The 17,824-nt window shown below is 40.1% G+C and overlaps 1 non-coding gene and 1 pseudogene across 1 annotated transcript; both read right to left on the reverse strand.

Moving 5' to 3' along the window:
- Positions 1-440: 440 nt before the first annotated feature.
- Positions 441-838, reverse strand: LOC136378751 (translationally-controlled tumor protein-like; annotated as a pseudogene).
- Positions 839-13,929: 13,091 nt separating this feature from the next.
- TRNAN-GUU (transfer RNA asparagine (anticodon GUU)) lies at positions 13,930-14,005 on the reverse strand. Its single transcript has one exon. It is a non-coding gene; the product is annotated as a tRNA-Asn (tRNA).
- Between the last annotated feature and the right edge of the window lie 3,819 nt (positions 14,006-17,824).

Below are 17,824 nucleotides of genomic sequence, written 5' to 3' on the forward strand. Positions count from 1 at the left end.
GAATCTTACAGGGTAGAGATCAGAACTAATCAGTGTCAGGGCCCTAGAGAACAGCTAGAGTCTACTCAAAACTTCAGACTTCAAAAGAGGACTAAAGTTGGTTTCCACACAAGTTCCCATCAATGTTGACAAGGTCATGGATGTCATCCTGTATTAGGTCTTTTCATGACTTGCTGCTACAATAATATTGTGTCATTAGAGAAGATTTTTATGCTATGGAAACACTCTGATTCTTTTCTTCTTTTTAGGTTTAAATGCATTTTGTTTTTAGACAACCTATATGACATGTTTTTCTTGGAAAACAATGCCTCGCTCCAAATAAATCAAAGTCAAAATAAGATGAAGAGCTCAGGATAACATCAGTCACATTGTCCTGGTGTGCGGATGAGAAGCAGCAGCCAATTATTATGACAGGTGATAGAGCCAAATTGCCAAATTTATTAACATTTTTCTGTTTCTATACCACCCTTAAAGAAAATCATACATGAGGTCACACTATCCTCACAGTAGTCCAGCAGAGCAACCATTCCATCTGAATTCATGTTTTTTCCAATAAAAAACTGGTAGTTTTCAAATTTAGCAAGTATGTGCTTAATCTGCAGCCCCTGTCATAAAAGGTTATAATCTTTCTGGTCTCTGTTCTTTAATTTTCCCTTTGATTGATTTCATGTAATCTTTGATGTCCTTTCTTTAGGCTTCTTTTGTGAAAATGATGGTTCATGACAATATCAATGCCAGTGACTTTTGTGCTCTTGATACCTTTGCCCTCGTAGCCTTCAACAAAAGCATTTCTACCAACGAGAGAGTCATCAATGTTACCCTCTGCCTTACTGATCATCTTCCCCTCCACCTCCAGGCACAGCCTGTAAGCTATCTTCCAGATCTCGTAGATGTCAAAAAACGTCATCCTGGTTGACGAGGTCCCAGTAGATGATCACGAGGGTGGCTAGAGACAACAGCAGCCTGGCTTAGCAGGAGTCGGGAGCTCACAGCCCAAACAAGCAGGTGGAAAAAGCCACTCTGATTCTTTTCAATTCACCATCAAAAAACATCAGAAGTCTTCTACAGTAAGTCCCTGAGTTACAAACATCTGACTTACATACAACTTGTACTTACAAATAGAGTGTCATAAGGGCTATAGGTGATCAACTGCAGTTGGACATCAGTGAAAATGATTTCATAGTTACTCGTCTCCCATGGCAAACAACTAACCAATGAAGACCTTATGGAATTAGAGCAGCAAATGAAAACCTTTAAGGGAGAAAACATGGAACTAGAAACTCCAGAACCGAAAAAGTTTTCTACAGCCTGACCAGGAGGTGGCACAAAGGATAGAGCCTCGACCTGGGATGCTGAGGACTCACATTTGAAACCCCGAGGTCACTGGCTTGAGTGTAGGCTCATCCAGCTTGAGGGTGGGCTCACCAGCTTGAGCACAGGGTCATTGGCTTGAGCGTGGGATCGTAGATATGACCCACTACCTTCAAGTATGGTCGTTGGCTTGAAGCCCAAGGTCACTCTCTTGAGCAAGGGGTCACTGTCTCAACTGGAGCTCCCCGGTCAAGGTATGTATGAGAAAGCAATCAATGAACAACTAAAGTGCTGCAACTACAAGTTGATTCTTCTTATCTCTCTTTCTGTCTGTCTGTCTCTCTCTCTTTCTCTTACTCTTTCTCACTCTCTCACTCTCTCTCACCACAAATAAATGAACAGTTTTCTAGAAAAAAGTTAGCTCAAACTTTTCATCTCATATAAGCAAAAATGGCAAAGTTAGAGAAGCAAGATCCTAATACAGAGAGGCTCACTGAAGTTTACCGTATACAGTTACCAAAGGCCTGAGATCCTACAAGGCCATCTATGATAAGAAAAAGTAAAGCTCTGTACAAACCCCCCTGATGCCTACTTCAAGAATCTGACTCCAGCCTGACCAGGCGGTGGTGCAGTGGATAGAGCGTCTGACTGGGATGCGAAAGGACCCAGGTTCGAGACCCCAGGGTTGCCAGCTTGAGCAAAAAGCTCACTAGCATGGACCCAAGGTCACTGGCTTGAGTGGAGGGTTACTCAGTCTGCTGAAGGCCCACGGTCATGGCACATATGAGAAAGCAATCAATGAACAACTACGGTGTCGCAATAAAAAACTGATGATTGATGCTTCCTGTCTGTCATCTCTCTCCGTTTCTGTCTGTCTGTCCCTATCTATCCCTCTATCTGACTCTCTCTCTGTCCCTGTAAAAAAAATAAAAAAAAAGAATCTGACTCCAGCAGCAGAATCAAACCCTAACTCTCAACACCAGTTCCATCCTCTCCAACAAGTCCATCATCTTCTGTATCATCCAAGATTGTTTAAGGTTGTATTTTAAAATGTTTAAGTATTTATATGCACAAAAAGGCAAAAATAAATACTATTTAAGACAAACATATGTCTAAGTTGCATTTAATAGGCAAATGTACCTGTTCCAACTTACATACAAATTTAACTTAAGAACAAACCTACAGAACCTGCCTGTAGTTAAATATAGAAATTGGTTTTCCCATCTTCCTAAGTCTCTAACAGGGATGGTCTCTGCTGATGCCATCTGAAAGGAACGCACTCCGGACGCCCGAGCACAGGGAGTACTGGTGGCCTGGCCTGTTACAATCTGAGGTCAGTGTTTGGTTCTTTGGTGTTCCTACACTCAGTAGTGGGAGGTGAGCAGAGGGGTTGCTGAGGGATCTCGCACTGCTTTTCTAGTCATGGGAATTCTCTTGCCTTAGATCTGCACTTGCCTTGCTTTTTTTTTTCTTTTTTTTTTTACAGAGACAGAGAGAGAGTCAGAGAGAGGGATAGATAGGGACAGACAGACAGGAACAGAGAGATGAGAAGCATCAATCATTAGTTTTTCGTTGCACGTTGCGACTTCTTAGTTGTTCATTGATTACTTTCTCATATGTGCCTTGACCGCGGGCCTTCAGCAGACTGAGTAACCCCTTGCTGGAGCCAGCGACCCTGGGTCCAAGCTGGTGAGCTTTTGCTCAAACCAGATGAGCCTGCGCTCAAGCTGGCAACCTCAGGATCTCGAACCTGAGTCCTTCCACATCCCAGTCCAACGCTCTATCCATTGCGCCACCACCTGGTCAGGCTTCCCTTGCATTTTTCTTGCATCTGTTGCCCATAAATAACAGGCTGCACAGCTTAATCACCAAATCCACTGATTTCCCAAGAAAAATGACTGAGAAACTTTTACTAAAAACTCGTAGCTCCATATAAAACTTCTGCTAAAATAATCACAGCTAAATAATCAAGTCATTTTTTTAGCAACACATGGATTGCTAGACACTAGTATTTTGACAATATATGGTTAAAAGATAATTTTCCAAAAAGGTAAGATCATGACTCTCATACAGATATAAAAATGAACACATGTTAAATATATTATTTAATTCAGTGAGAAAACTGATGGGTTGTTACCACCAAGTCAAAGGAGAAATAAAAAAACACAAATTTACATGGTATTAAGAAATGTTGAGCCTGACCAGGCAGTGGCGCAGTGGATAGAGCATCAGACTGGAATGCCGAGGACCCAGGTTCGAGACCCCGCGCCAACTTGAGCGCAGGTTCATCTGGTTTGAGCAAAAGCTCACCAGCTTGGACCCAAGGTTGCTGGCTCGAGCAAGGGGTTACTCAGTCTGCTGAAGACTCACAGTCAAGGCACATATGAGAAAGCAGTCAATGAACAACTAAGGTGTCACAATGCGCAACGAAAAACTGATTGATACTTATCTCTTCATTCCTGTCTGTCTGTCCCTGTCTATCCCTCTCTCTGACTCTCTCTCTGTCTCTGTAAAAAAAAAAAAAAAAAAAAAAATGTTGAAAAAAAGTGTTGAATGCACAAATAGAGGCTAACTAGTTTCTCCACACTGGGGGAGGGTAGTCAATTAAGAATTTACATGTCTATAGACAAGAATTGTTTTACATTTTCATCAGTTATATCTACAATTAACAGAATTATATAATAGCTCCCATAGAATCAGAATAAGATACCATGGAAGGTGTCCCCTAGATACTGTATAGTATTTTGTTTTGTTTTGTTTCTTTTTTATTATTTTTATTTTTCTTAAATAAGAAGTGGGGAGGCAGAGAGACAGACTTCCACTTGAGCCCTAACAGGGATCCACTCAGCAACTCCCATCTAGGGCCAATGCTTGAATCAACCAAACTATCTTCAGTGCCTGAGGTTGAAGCTCCAACCAACTGAGCCATCCTTAGCACCCAGGGCTGATGCTTGAACCAGTGGAGCCACTGGCTGTGAGAGGGAAAGAGTGAGAGAAGAGGGAGTCGAAGGGGAAGAGAAGCAGATGGTCGCTTCTCTTGTGTGCCCTGACCCAGGACGTCCAAACACCGAGCAGACGCTTTATTCATTGAGCCAACTGGTCAAGGCCTGTATAGTTTTTCACTGAAACACAAAATGTTCTATATTTACACCAAGCTGAGATTAAGGAATTAGTAGATATTTAACTATTGCCCAAGTAAATAGTCTGAAAGAACGATGCAAATTATCAAAGACCTTTCAAGGAGCATGGCCAGTAAGACTTTTCCGGTTTCATACCATTAAAATGCTACTACATGTTCAACAATAGCAGTAAATACTATTATGTGTCTAACGGCACACATAACTAGTTCCAGAATTCTGAGTGAACCATTTTATTCCATGTTACTTGAACTACAACCCAAAACAGTATATTTAGGACATTGCTCTTCTGTACCTAACTTTTACTCTTTTTTTTTCACCACAAGAGTAGGATCTGTGGACCTGAATAATAAAGGAGCTCCTGACAACATAATTGAAATAATTATGATCATTACATACAATGTTCTCCCCTTTTTCAACTAGGGTCTTTGTAAGTAGGTCAACCACCCTAGGCCTCTACCCCTACCTTGCTATCTTGCTAGCTTTGTTTTCTGACTGCTCAAGAGTCAAAGCAAGAAGAAAGAAGAAGGGAAAAGGAAGCAGAGAGAAAAGAAAAGCTATTAATCATAATGTCATAAAATGGTCCTTAACCTCTGATCTTGATGGGAGAACTCAAGAGTTAAAATTTTAGTTTGAGTAATGGTGGCTTTGGTTATGATCAGTGGGCATAATGGTTAGTGTAAGTAAAAGCTTCATTCCAGGAAGTGGGACACTTGAACAGGCCTACATCACTTAATGAGATCTTCCAGAGATCCACCTTGTTGCCCCAGGGGACTACAAGCAAAGCCTTTGCACTCCAAAAACAAAATGCCCACTGACTATGATCCAATTAACTTTGACTCTGATCTGATTACCTCTCCGTTGAAATCCAAAAATCTTTACCCACTTTTTTCTTCCCCTTATAAAAAGTTTGGCTGGGGATGGAGGGTTGAGATGATTTGAGAATATGCCCCATCTCCCCAGATTGCCAGCCATCTGAATTGAAGCACCCGTAAGGATTCAGTCTCTGTCTCTATTTATTTGATTGAATTGGTGACAGGCAGCATGAACTCCGATATTTCTGGTTTTAGTCTGACAGATGTTTAAAGCTGGTTCTGTAACATGATCTCTCTTGTGATCCCTTCGGAAATCCTCATTACAAACATTCAATTTAGTTTCTAGTCCTGCATACATTTTCCTGCCAGCTGTTCCAGCTCAGCATTTTATAGTCATTGTCTTTCTTGGGTTCCCATCACTCAGTCCAGGCTTGGACAAGATGAAAAAGAGCCCCAGGCTTGTTCTTTCTCCCAGTGATCACATCTGTTCTAGGAGCATCCTTTGCTCCCACCTTGGGTCAACTGGATAATCCTCATTCCTGCCTTTTATATTTTTCAGTCCAAAGTCAGATATTAGTCCACACCACCATCCTCTGGCTTCCAGCCTTTCTCGCTAGGCTTAAGATGAGAGAAAAAGAGACAGGGAGAGGTCACAACAGAACTCTCTTCAAAGACGTCCTCTATGTAATTCCTCCTATTTCCAACCCTACCCTTTAGAACTTTGATAGGAAAAAGGTTTAGAAACTTCCCTCAGAAGTTTACAGATCCTACTGAGTGATCTCAGAATCCAGTCTGCCACCTGACATTTGTCATCTTAGGATCTCAATTTAAACTTCCATTATAGATCCTTTTCTACTATGAAAGGAAACAAGGACTCATGAAAAGTTAAGTTCAATTATAAAGAAAAAAATATGAAGTTACATTTTAATTCACCTATGTTATTATTAAGGTGACCAATTCTCCTCCTTTAGGGGGGACAGTCCTTTTGTAAGTTCCATTCTCTCTTGAAAAGTGTCCTCTTACATGTCCTCCTTTTTGATATTGGAAGACTAATCTGTAAATGTCCGTATTTGATTGATGCAGAGTCAATCCATTGTGTGTGACGTGCCGTATTTGTATTTGACATGACGATTCATTCGTCAAGGATCAGCACAGTGCAGCAAGACACGATTATGAGACACATGCACTCGGCACAGGAGACCTTGAGAGAGCGCTCAATATACTGAGCACGCGCCCTGGCCGGTTGGCTCAGCGGTAGAGCGTCGGCCTAGCGTGCGGAGGACCCGGGTTCGATTCCCGGCCAGGGCACACAGGAGAAGCGCTCATTTGCTTCTCCACCCCTCCGCCACGCTTTCCTCTCTGTCTCTCCCTTCCCCTCCCGCAGCCAAGGCTCCATTGGAGCAAAGATGGCCCGGGCGCTGGGGATGGCTCTGTGGCCTCTGCCTCAGGTGCTAGAGTGGCTCTGGTCGCAACATGGCGACGCCCAGGATGGGCAGAGCATCGCCCCCTGGTGGGCAGAGCATCACCCCTGGTGGGCGTGCCGGGTGGATCCTGGTCGGGTGCATGCGGGAGTCTGTCTGACTGTCTCTCCCTGTTTCCAGCTTCAGAAAAATGAAAAAAAAAAATAAATATATATATATACTGAGCACGCAAATGGCTTTGTGTACTTCTTACTGAAACATGACACAGCACATATAACATTGTAGACTCACGATTATTTCTTTCTCTGTGAATATTCAATCATAGACAGGTAAGCACAATTCACATTTTATTAATTCATTATCTATTTAATAATTTCCAAATACATATAATTTTATTTACAAGTATTTTCCCAAAATTTGAGTTTTAAAGTGGAAATCTAACCTTAAACCATACTTATTAATAACAAATTTTGATTAAATACTTGCATAAAACACGTTTTTTATTAGAAAATGATAAATGCACTCAAATATCACTCCAAATTAGTGGTTTTGTTTGATATTTAGTTTTGTTAATTTAGCTTCCGGAAAATTTGCCTACCATGATGTAACGTTTTCAGTTCCTAATGTGCTTGCATTGTTCGTGTAGCTCTATATTTTATTTTTAACTTTAAATTTTATTTAAGGGCCTGACCAGGTGGTGGCACAGTGGATAGAGTGTCAGACTGGGATGTGGAGGACCCAGGTTTAAGACCCCAATGTCGCCAGCTTGAGCGTAGGCTCATCTGGCTTGAGCAAAAACCTCACCAGCTTGGACCCAAGGTCGCTGGCTTGAGCAAGGGGTTAATCAGTCTGCTGTAGTCCCCCAGTCAAGGCACATATGAGAAAGCAATCAATGCATAACTAAGGTGCCGCAGTAAAAAATTTATGCTTCTCATCTCTCTCCTTTCTTATCTGTCTGTCCCTATTTATCCCTCTCTCTGACTCTCTCTCTCTGTCAAAAATAAAATAAAATAAAATAAATTTCATTTAAGGGATGGAAAAATCAAAAAAGAGAAAATGCCATTTCAAAGATAAATTGAAAAAGGAATTTCCATTCCTCATATCAAAGAAAGATACCATTGTTTTCTGCAATATTAGCAGCGGAGAATTTTGTATTGCATTTAGGGGCAGAGCAGCGATAATGAAACACTTGACCACCAGCAAACAAGAAATCATCAGATGCATCAGCTTCCAGTTGTAAAGTAACAAGTTTTTTTAAAACTTCAAATTATTCTGAAGATGAAAAACAGTTGGTTGCAATGAAGGGAACATTTGCATTTCATACCATAATTCACAATCAAAGTTTTCATAGTATGGATTGTACAACTAAATTATTGAAAAAGTTTCACAATGCAAAATTTTCATGTGCCAGGACAAAATGCGAGGCTATTTTGAAATCAGTATTTAAAAGCGACTGTGACAAAATACTTACAGAGGCCTTGGAAACTGAAGCATTTGTAATGATTTTATCTGATGCATCAAATCATAATGAAATTAAGTTGTATTCAATAGTAAGATATTTTAATGTTACCAAGGGCATTCAAGTAAAAAATTTAAGTTTAGAATCCATTGAGAGTGAAACTGCTGAAATTTTGTCAAACCATCTATACAGATTAATAAATGATAACAATTTGAAATCAAAAGTTGTTGCACTAATGGCTGATAATACAAATACAAATTTTGGTGGGCGAAGATGCAAAGGGGTGAATAATATGTATGTAAAATTACATGAGTTAATCCAAAAGAAAATACTGGAAATAGGCTGTAATGCACATATTTTGTCAAATGCAATCAACACAGCATCATGTGACATGCCAATTGATGTAGAAGTAATAATAACTACAATTTATTTGCATTTTAGTCATTTTATGGTTCATGTTGCTACTTTAAAACAATTTTGTGAAGAAGCAAATGTTGAATACAAAAAACTTTTAATATTCAAAAGTTAGATGACTTGCTTTAATACCTTCTTTAGAGCATGTTCTACAATTATTTGAACCTCTCCATTCATATTTTATAAGTTTATACAAATGTCCTAAAATCCTGGAATCACTTTTTGACAATAAAATATCTGAGATATTAATGTATTTTGTACATAACCAAGCATCAATTTTTCACAAAACGATTCAAAAGATTGAAGGTGAACACATTTCAGCTACGAAAGTTAGTCTTTTTTTTTTTTTTTTTTACAGAGTCAGAGTCAGAGAGAGGGATAGACAGACAGGAACAGGGAGAGATGAGAAGCATCAATCATTAGTTTTCCATTGCAACACCTTAGTTGTTCATTGATTGCTTTCTCATATGTGCCTTGACCATGGGCCTTCAGCAGACCAAGCAACCCCTCACTCTAGCCATAGACCTTGGGTCCAAGCTGGTGAGCTTTTTGCTCAAGCCAGATGAACTCACGCTCAAGCCAGCAACCTCGGGGTCTTGAACCTGGGTCCTTCTGCATCCCGGTCCAATGCTGTATCCACTGCGCCACCGCCTGGTCAGGCGTTAGTCTTATTTTAAATGACTTTATCCTTCAATATAAATCTCATTTTGAAGAAAAATTTCTTTCTTTAATTATAAAAAGAATATTTATTGTCAGACTTAGAGAAACCAAATCCAGGCATAACAGAAAAGTTTATCAAAGATGTGCAGAATTTTTACCAGACATGTTTTCAATATATCAAAGAATGGTCTGAAACAAACATCACAAGAAATAACAGTTTTCAATGGTGTTTTTTTACTTCCATTTTACTTCACAAGTATATTGGACAGATATTGAACCTTGTCTTGAGATGTTTTTTTTTAATTTTTTATTTATTTACTTTTTTAGATTTTATTTATTCATTTTTATTAGAGAGAGAGGAGAGATAGAGAGAGAACAGGAGGAGGAGCAGGAAGCATCAACTCCCATATGTGCCTTGACCAGGTAAGCCCAGGATTTTGAACCGGCAACCTCAGCATTCCAGGCCGACGCTTTATCCACTGCGCCACCACAGGTGAGGCCTGTCTTGAGTTTTTATCTAAAGAAATGCCAGACATCAGAATAGATGACAATTGTCTCTTTGAAGAAATTAGAAGACAACGTATATTTAAATTCTGAAAAATTAATACAATGGCAAAATGTATATGTCAAAATTGATAAAAGATGGGTGGAAATATTCAGCCATTTGAAAAATGAACATATTCTATGTGAAAATTTATTTATTCTTGTTCAATTTACATTGTGCTGCCCTGAAACTAATGCAGCAGTTGAAAGAGTTTTTTCAATTGCTAATGATTTTTGGACAAGTGAGAAATCAAGATTGAATGTTGATACTCTAGCTGCAGCACTTGCCGTAAAATTCAATATGAAGGATATTTCTTGTTCAGATATTTCCAATATATTGTTACAAGAGGATACGTTGACAAAAAATATTCATTCAATGGAAAAGTACTCATTTAGATAATGTTATCTAAATGAATACTTTTTTCTTACAATTATTAAAAATTAATAAGCATGTAAGCATAATTACAATATAAAATATTACAAATGTTTTTATTATGCACTTATCATATTATAGTGTATTACTGTTGCAATGAATAAAATGTTTCATTTATTTATGATATTGTTTTCTTCAATTTATTTTTGTCCTCCTTTTCATTATAAAAAAGTTGGTCACCTTATTATTGTTGGTCAACATATTATTAAATGTTGACCAATTGTGATTCTTATTTACTTTCAGTACAATACATGCATAAAATAGGAGAGAGTCCTAGAAAACAGGAATTTCTCAAAGAACTTACTGGAAACAGAAAGCAACTCTGTGTCTATGAGAGTAAAACAATGGAGTGAAGTGATAAGTTGGTTTCCTCTCCTCCTCCATCAACATCAAAAGATTTTGTGTACCCATATAGCTCTACAGCCCCAGAAAGATATTTGGAGAATAACTTAGTTGATGTCTAAAGCTTGGTTTGTATCATCAATGTAAGCAAGAGGTAAAAATATTCACAGTCAAAAAACAAAGACAGCGTCTGACCGGGCGGTGGCGCATTAGATAGAGTGTCGAACTAGGATGCAGAATACCCAGGTTTGAGACCCCGAGGTCTCCAGCTTGAGCGAGGGCTCATCTGGTTTGAGCAAAAGCTCACCAGCTTGAGCCCAAGGTCACTGGCTCGAGCAGGGGTTACTCGGTCTGCTGAAGGCCCGCAGTCAAGGCACGTATGAAAAAGCAATCAATGAACAATTAAGGTGTTACAATGCGCAACGAAAAACTAATGATTGATGCTTCTCATCTCTCCGTTCCTGTCTGTCTGTCCCTGTCTATTCCTCTCTCTGACTCTCTCTCTGTCTCTGAGAGAAAAAAAAAAAGACAGCAGAATCAGGAGCAACAGTGAGGAAAGATGATGGTTCAACTGAAATGAACTTAAAAGAAAATTCTGACTTACAAGATTTGCTGCTTGCTGGCAACTCAGGAAACGCTGGGTCACTGAACACAGACTGAGTGTGCTCAAGGGCTTACATACTCACCTACATGAGGAATTAAGTGGTATTATTTGCAAATTAAATAAATGAATTGTACAGCTTGGAGTCACACAAATTCTGTATGAAGTCAGTCCTTTTGATGTTTAGCATGGTTCCATTTACTCATCTTAGTATCACTTCATGTCAGTATTACAACCTTTGTTTTAAATGTCCAAGAATGCTAGGAAAGGAAGCTATGCACCCATATTCCATGAAAGCTAAAGGCACTCATGAGAGACTGTACAGAAAAAGAGAACATTCATATTTAGTTCTTCTGCATCCTTGTGGTTGTCTGTTAAAATAATACAGATAAAGGAGAATTCCTAGGGTGAATTAATTGAAGGCTTACTCATGGCCTAACTGTGTGTTTAGAAATTTTGGTTCTGCTTATAGTCATTGTCACAACCCATATTTCTTCCCTTGAAACCTGATAAATCTAATACTCCCTTTTATCCCTTCAATTTTAGTTACTACTGCCATGTAGCAAATTACTTCAAATTTACTAGCTTAAGCCTGACCAGGTGGTGGCACAGTGGATAGAGCATCGGACTGGGATGCAGAGGACCCAGGTTCAAGACCTTGAGGTCTCCAGCTTGAGCACTGGCTCATCTGGTTTGAGCAGAGCTCACCAGCTTGGACCCAAGGTCGCTGGCTCAAGCAAGGGGTTAATCGGTCTGCTATAGCCCCATGGTCAAGGCACATATGAGAAAGCAATCAATGAACAACTAAGGTGTCGCAACGAAAAACTGATGATTGATGCTTCTCATCTCTTTTCATTCCTGTCTGTCTGTCCCTATCTATCCCTCTCTCTGACTCTCTCTATATATCTCTGTAAAAAAAAAAAAAAACAAACAAAAAAAAAACAAAACAAAAAAAAACTTACTAACTTAAAACTGGTAATTATGCTCATGGAGTCTGTGGATCAAGAATTTCTACAGAGCACAATAAATATGACTTGTCACTGTTCCATGATATTTGAGGTCTCAGATAGGAGGACTCAACAGCTGGGATTGACTCTATGGCAGGAATTGGGGGGTGTGCTGGAATCATCTGGAAGATGTCTTCACTCATATGTCTGGCCTGTGATATTGCCTATCAGCTGGGACCTAACTGGGGCTGAGCACCTACACATGGCATCTTGTGTGACCTAGATTTTCTCACAACATGGCATTAGGGGAACTTACATGGTGGATCAGGATTCCAAAAGCTGAGCCTACATCACCTTTCTGACCTAGCCTCGGGGATTATATAGCATCACTTCTGCTGCATTTATTAGTTATTAAGTGAGTCACATCCAGCTGAGATTCAAAAGAAGGGGATATATATACCCCATCTCATGATGGAATGAGTGTCAAAGAAATTGCAGCCAGTTTTTAAAAACTACAATGAGCCTGACCTGTGGTGGCGCAGTGGATAAAGCGTCAACCTGGAACGCTGAGATCGCCGGTTCAAAGCACTGGGTTTGCCTGGTCAAGGCACATATGGGAGTTGATGCTTCCTGCTCCTACTCCCCTCCTCTCTAAAAATGAATAAATAAAAAAATCTTTAAAAAAAAAACCTACAGCCTGACCAGGTGGTAGCGCAGTGGATAGAGCATCGAACTGGGATGCAAAAGGACCCAGGTTCGAGAGCCTGAGGCCATCAGCTTGAGTGCGGGCTCATCTGGTTTGAGCAAAGCTCACCAGCTTGGACCCAAGGTTGCTGGCTTGAGCAAGGGGTTATTCAGTCTGCCAAAAGCCCACAGTCAAGGCACATATGAGAAAGCAATCAATGAACACCTAAGGAGCTGCAACGAAAAACTGATGATTGATGCTTCTCATCTCTCTCTGTTCCTGTCTGTCTGTCCCTATCTGTCCCTCTCTCTGAGTCTCTCACTGTCACTGTAAAAAAAAAACACAAAAAAAACACAAACAAACAAAAAAAACTACAATGAGATATCACCTCACATCTGTCATTTGTCATCAATAAATCAACAGACAACAAGTGTTGGTGAGGATGTGGAGGAAAAGGAACCCTCGTGCACTGTTGTGGAGAATATATATAGATTGGTGCAGCCCCTGAGGAAAACAGAAAGAGTTTCCTCAAAAAATTAAAAATGAAACTGCCTTATGACCCAGTGTTTCCACTTCTAGAAATATATCTCAAGAAACCTGAAACACTGATTCAAAAGAATATATGCAGCCCTATGTTCACTGCAGCAGCATTTACAGTAGTCAAGATTTGGAAGCAACCCAAGTGCCCATTAGTAGATGAGTGGTTAAAAAAAAAACTGTGGTACATTTGGAATGCTTCTCAGCTATTTTTTAAAAAGAAGGAAAAATAGCCTTAAATATCTCATTAATGACCCTGGATTGTAGAAGACAAAAGATCAGAAGTCTTCAAAGGTTTTTTGTTTTGTTTTGTTTTTGTTTTTGTTTTAATTTTTTTCTTGTATTTTTCTGAAGTTGGAAACAGGGAGGCATTCAGACAGACTCCTGCATGCGCCCGACCGGGATCCACCCAGCATGCCCACCAGGGGGCGATGCTCTGCCCATTTGGAGCATTGCTCTGTTGTGACCAGAGCCATTCTAGCGCCTGAGGCAGAGGCCATGGAGCCATACTCAGTGCCCGGGCCAACTTTGCTCCAATGGAGCCTCGGCTGTGGGAGGGGAAGAGAGAGACAGAGAGGAAGGAGAGGGGGAGGGGTGGAGAAGCAGATGGGCACTTCTCCTGTGTACCCTGGCTGGGAATCGAACCCGGGACTCCTGCACAACAGGCCGATGCTCTACCACTGAGCCAACTGGCCAGGGCTCTTCAAAGGTTTTTAACCTATAATTTTATTCCAGGTCAAGCTTTGGAGTAGACTAATAGCATTTGCAGATACACAATGGCTAAACAAATTTACTCTCTTCCTTAGCTAAAATAAGCAAATGAATCAACAAACTATGGATCCTAAAACATAGGGTATCTATTTTAGGACTGAGTCAAAAAATGGTGGCAGGATGATAGTGCACCTAGAGAACAACCAGTCCAGAATGATCTGAGGGCTCCAAGAGGAAAGTTCCCAGGAAAAAATGAGTGGAAACAATAGATTATCTGAAATGTTCAGCATTTGGGAAATTATTGAGAGCAGTTTCACAAATCTTATGGAAAAAAATTAAGGCTAAATATTGAAAAGTATGTAAGCAAAATAAATATTGCAGTCATTAACTACAGGAAGACCAATTACAAGAACTATAAAAGCAAAGAGGCCCTGGCCAGTTGGCTCAGCGGTGGAGCGTCGGCCTGGTGTGCGGGGGACCCGGGTTCGATTCCCTGCCAGGGCACATAGGAGAAGCGCCCATTTGTTTCTCCATCCCCCCCTTCCTCTCTGTCTCTCTCTTCCCCTCCCGCAGCCAGGGCTCCATTGGAGCAAGGATGGCCTGGGCGCTGGGGATGGCTCCTTGGCCTCTGCCCCAGGCGCTAGAGTGGCTCTGGTCGCGGCAGAGCGACGCCCTGGAGGGGCAGAGCATCGCCCCCTGGTAAGCAGAGCGTTGCCCCTGGTGGGCGTGCCGGGTGGATCCCGGTCGGGCACATGCAGGAGTCTGTCTGACTGTCTCTCCCCGTTTCCAGCTTCAGAAAAAAAAAAAAAGCAAAGAAATGAATTCATAATTTATATTATTTGATTTAAGAATGAAAAATATTTATATAATATTATGTTATCTATAACTATCAGTTGAAACAAAAATTGTGATAGAATTTTTTTTTTTTTTTAGCTAGAGAAAGACAAGAGGGGAGTCAGATGAGAAGCATCAGCTCATAGTTGAGTCACTTTAAGTTGTTCATTGATTACTTCTCATACATGCCTTGACCCAGGGTGCTCAAACTAATCCAGTGTCCCTTTGCTCAAGCCAGACACCTTGGGCTGAAGTCAGTGACCTTGGGCTTCAAGGCAGCAACCTTTGGGCTCAAGCCAGCAACTATGGGCTCATGTCGATGAACCCATGCTCAAGTCACTGACCCCATGCTCAAGTTAGTAAGCCTGTGCTCAAGCGGCGTCAGCCCATGCTCAAGCCAGTGTCCTCAGGGTTTCAAACTTGGTACCTCAGTGTCCTGGGTCGGCACTCTATCCAGTGCATCACCACTGGTCAGGCAGTGATAGAATTCTATCATGATGGTGGAATGTTGTTGCCTACCCAACATCTCTTCCCTCCTTCTCCCACCTTCTTCCATCTAGATTTTGTTCAGGTGGCTACCATTTTTTCTTTGGCAATGTGCTTTTGAGGGGTCTGATCCCAACACTAGCCCCAAAGAATAAACTTAATTAGCCCCAATCATGACAATTCCATTCCCTTTAGTTGTGATTGTTTTAGGAAGAGGCATGCACCCCTGTCTGTTGAGGGGCTTCTTAAACAGAAATACAAGGAAGAGTCAGTCCTCACGAAATGTGGAAAATACAACTATATTTGTTGCCACTATCTAGCAATCACGAAAGTAGTCAATATAAAGATAAAGTCAACACCCGAAGGATAACAGAGCAAAAATCAAAAGTACCTGGGCTTTGCCCTGGCCAGATACCTCAGTTGGTTAGAGCATTATATCAATCTGCAAAAATTACCAGTTCAATCCCCCATCAGGGCACATACAGATGGGGGATTGAACACATACAGATGTTTCTGTCTCTCTCTCTCTCTGCCTTCTTCTCTCACTAAAATCAATAAAATAAAATTTATTTTTGTTTTTGTTTTTAAGAATACCTGAGTCCTGGCCCATTGGCTGAGTGGTAGAGCATCAGCCTGGCATGTGGATGTCCCGGGTTTGATTTCCAGTCAGGGCACACAGGAGAAGCAACCCTCTGCTTCTCCACCCCTCCTCATTCTCTCTCTCTCATTCTCTCTCTCCTCCCACAGCCATGGCTCGATTGGTTTGAGTGCATCAGCCCTGGATGCTAAGGATGTAAGGATGACTTCCTAGAGCCTCCAGCTCAGGTTCTAAAAATAGCTCAGTTATGAGCATTGGCCCCAAATGGGCAGAGTATCGGCCCCAGACAGAGGTTGCCAGTGGATCCTCATCGGGGTGCATGTGGGAGTCTGTCTCTCTATCTTCCTTCCTCTCCTTGGAAAAAAAGAAAAAGAACAGTATCTGGGCTTTGATGATGCCACTGAATTACACAACCTTAGAGATACTGTCTTGAACCTTACGTGGTTTTTTTTTTAAGATTTTATTTATTGACTTTACAGAGAGAGGGGGAGACAAGAATGAATTAGACATATGTGTATATACCAAATAAAAATAATATCCAAGATACTGTAAGTGAAAATAAAATTCAAAATAGTGTTTATATTATATTCCTCTTTATTGTAATGGTTTTAAAAGGATATGTACATGCATATAGAATATATCCAAGAACATACATAAATAAGAAACTGGTAACAGGATTTGCCTCTGGCAGAGGAAGCCTGGGAAATTTGGATCTGAGACAGAAGCTTTTCATTATTTACCCTTTGCGCTCTTAGAATTTGTTTTGGCACACACATTAACATAATTTTAAATAGAACTGCTTGCTTAGAAATCTAATTTTTGAGACAATATTTTTTTTTGACCAGATAAATAGGCTTTCCACTTAGAGCTTTTCTTTTTTTTCACTTTATTCTCTTTGTTGATCTTTTTAGAAAAAGAAGAAGAGAGAGAAACAGAAATATCAATCTATTCTTGTATGTGCCCTGATCATGGATCAAACCTGCAACCTTTGTGTATCAGGATGATGCTCTGACCAGTCAAGATATCTGACCAGGGATGGATCGTTTTTTCTAATCAATCTGAAATTATAACTTTGTAAGATGACTGAATCCAGGTTTAGATTATTTTGGAGATACTTTCCTTAATGTATATTTATTATATCTCTCTGCTTAAAATAAAAGTCCTTTTTTATAAAGCGAATCATTTTTTCTAAATAGGGAAATGTAATAAATGTCTGCTAAAAAGAGTCTCTCTAGAGTAGTTAACTGCCTTCATTTAATGTAAAAGGTAAATTTCTGAAATGGAAGCCATATTTATTCATTCACTAATAAGAATAAATTTAATTTAACTTCTATGACCATACACTTCATAAGAATTGCATATTTTATTAGGTAAATTCCAATGAGATTTAAATATTATTATAAATAATTATTAATTAATAAATTAAATGTTAAGAAATGTTAGTTATTAACATTAAATATTGTTAAGGCAAATAATACTTACGTGAAACAGTTGCAACCATTAGCTACTTGCTGCACTGTCTAGCTGAAGATATAATTTTGTCAGACTACAAGTCCAGAAGTACACAGCCCGTGGGAGAAGAGCACATATGCATGGAGTCCTGGTGAGAGCACTGCCAAAGAGCATATGCAGTCAACTGAAATCCTGCCAAACCGAGCGAGGCTCTCAGGGCGTAAGCACGCCTGAGCCACAGAACGGTCCTGTGGAATATGGTCACTTGTTATCAAAATAGCATAAACTGGCATCAGAATTTGCTATCAAGTAAAAAAAAAAATGTCAACTCATTAAGACATTTCTAGCGACTACCACTTCAAGTAATTAGTTTTCAAGTAGAAGTTAAAAGGTCAGCATTATTTTAATAAAATCACAGATTTTGCAAAAAGAATGCTT

The sequence above is a fragment of the Saccopteryx leptura genome, chromosome 7 (assembly GCF_036850995.1).
Source record: "Saccopteryx leptura isolate mSacLep1 chromosome 7, mSacLep1_pri_phased_curated, whole genome shotgun sequence".
NCBI lineage: Eukaryota > Metazoa > Chordata > Mammalia > Chiroptera > Emballonuridae > Saccopteryx > Saccopteryx leptura.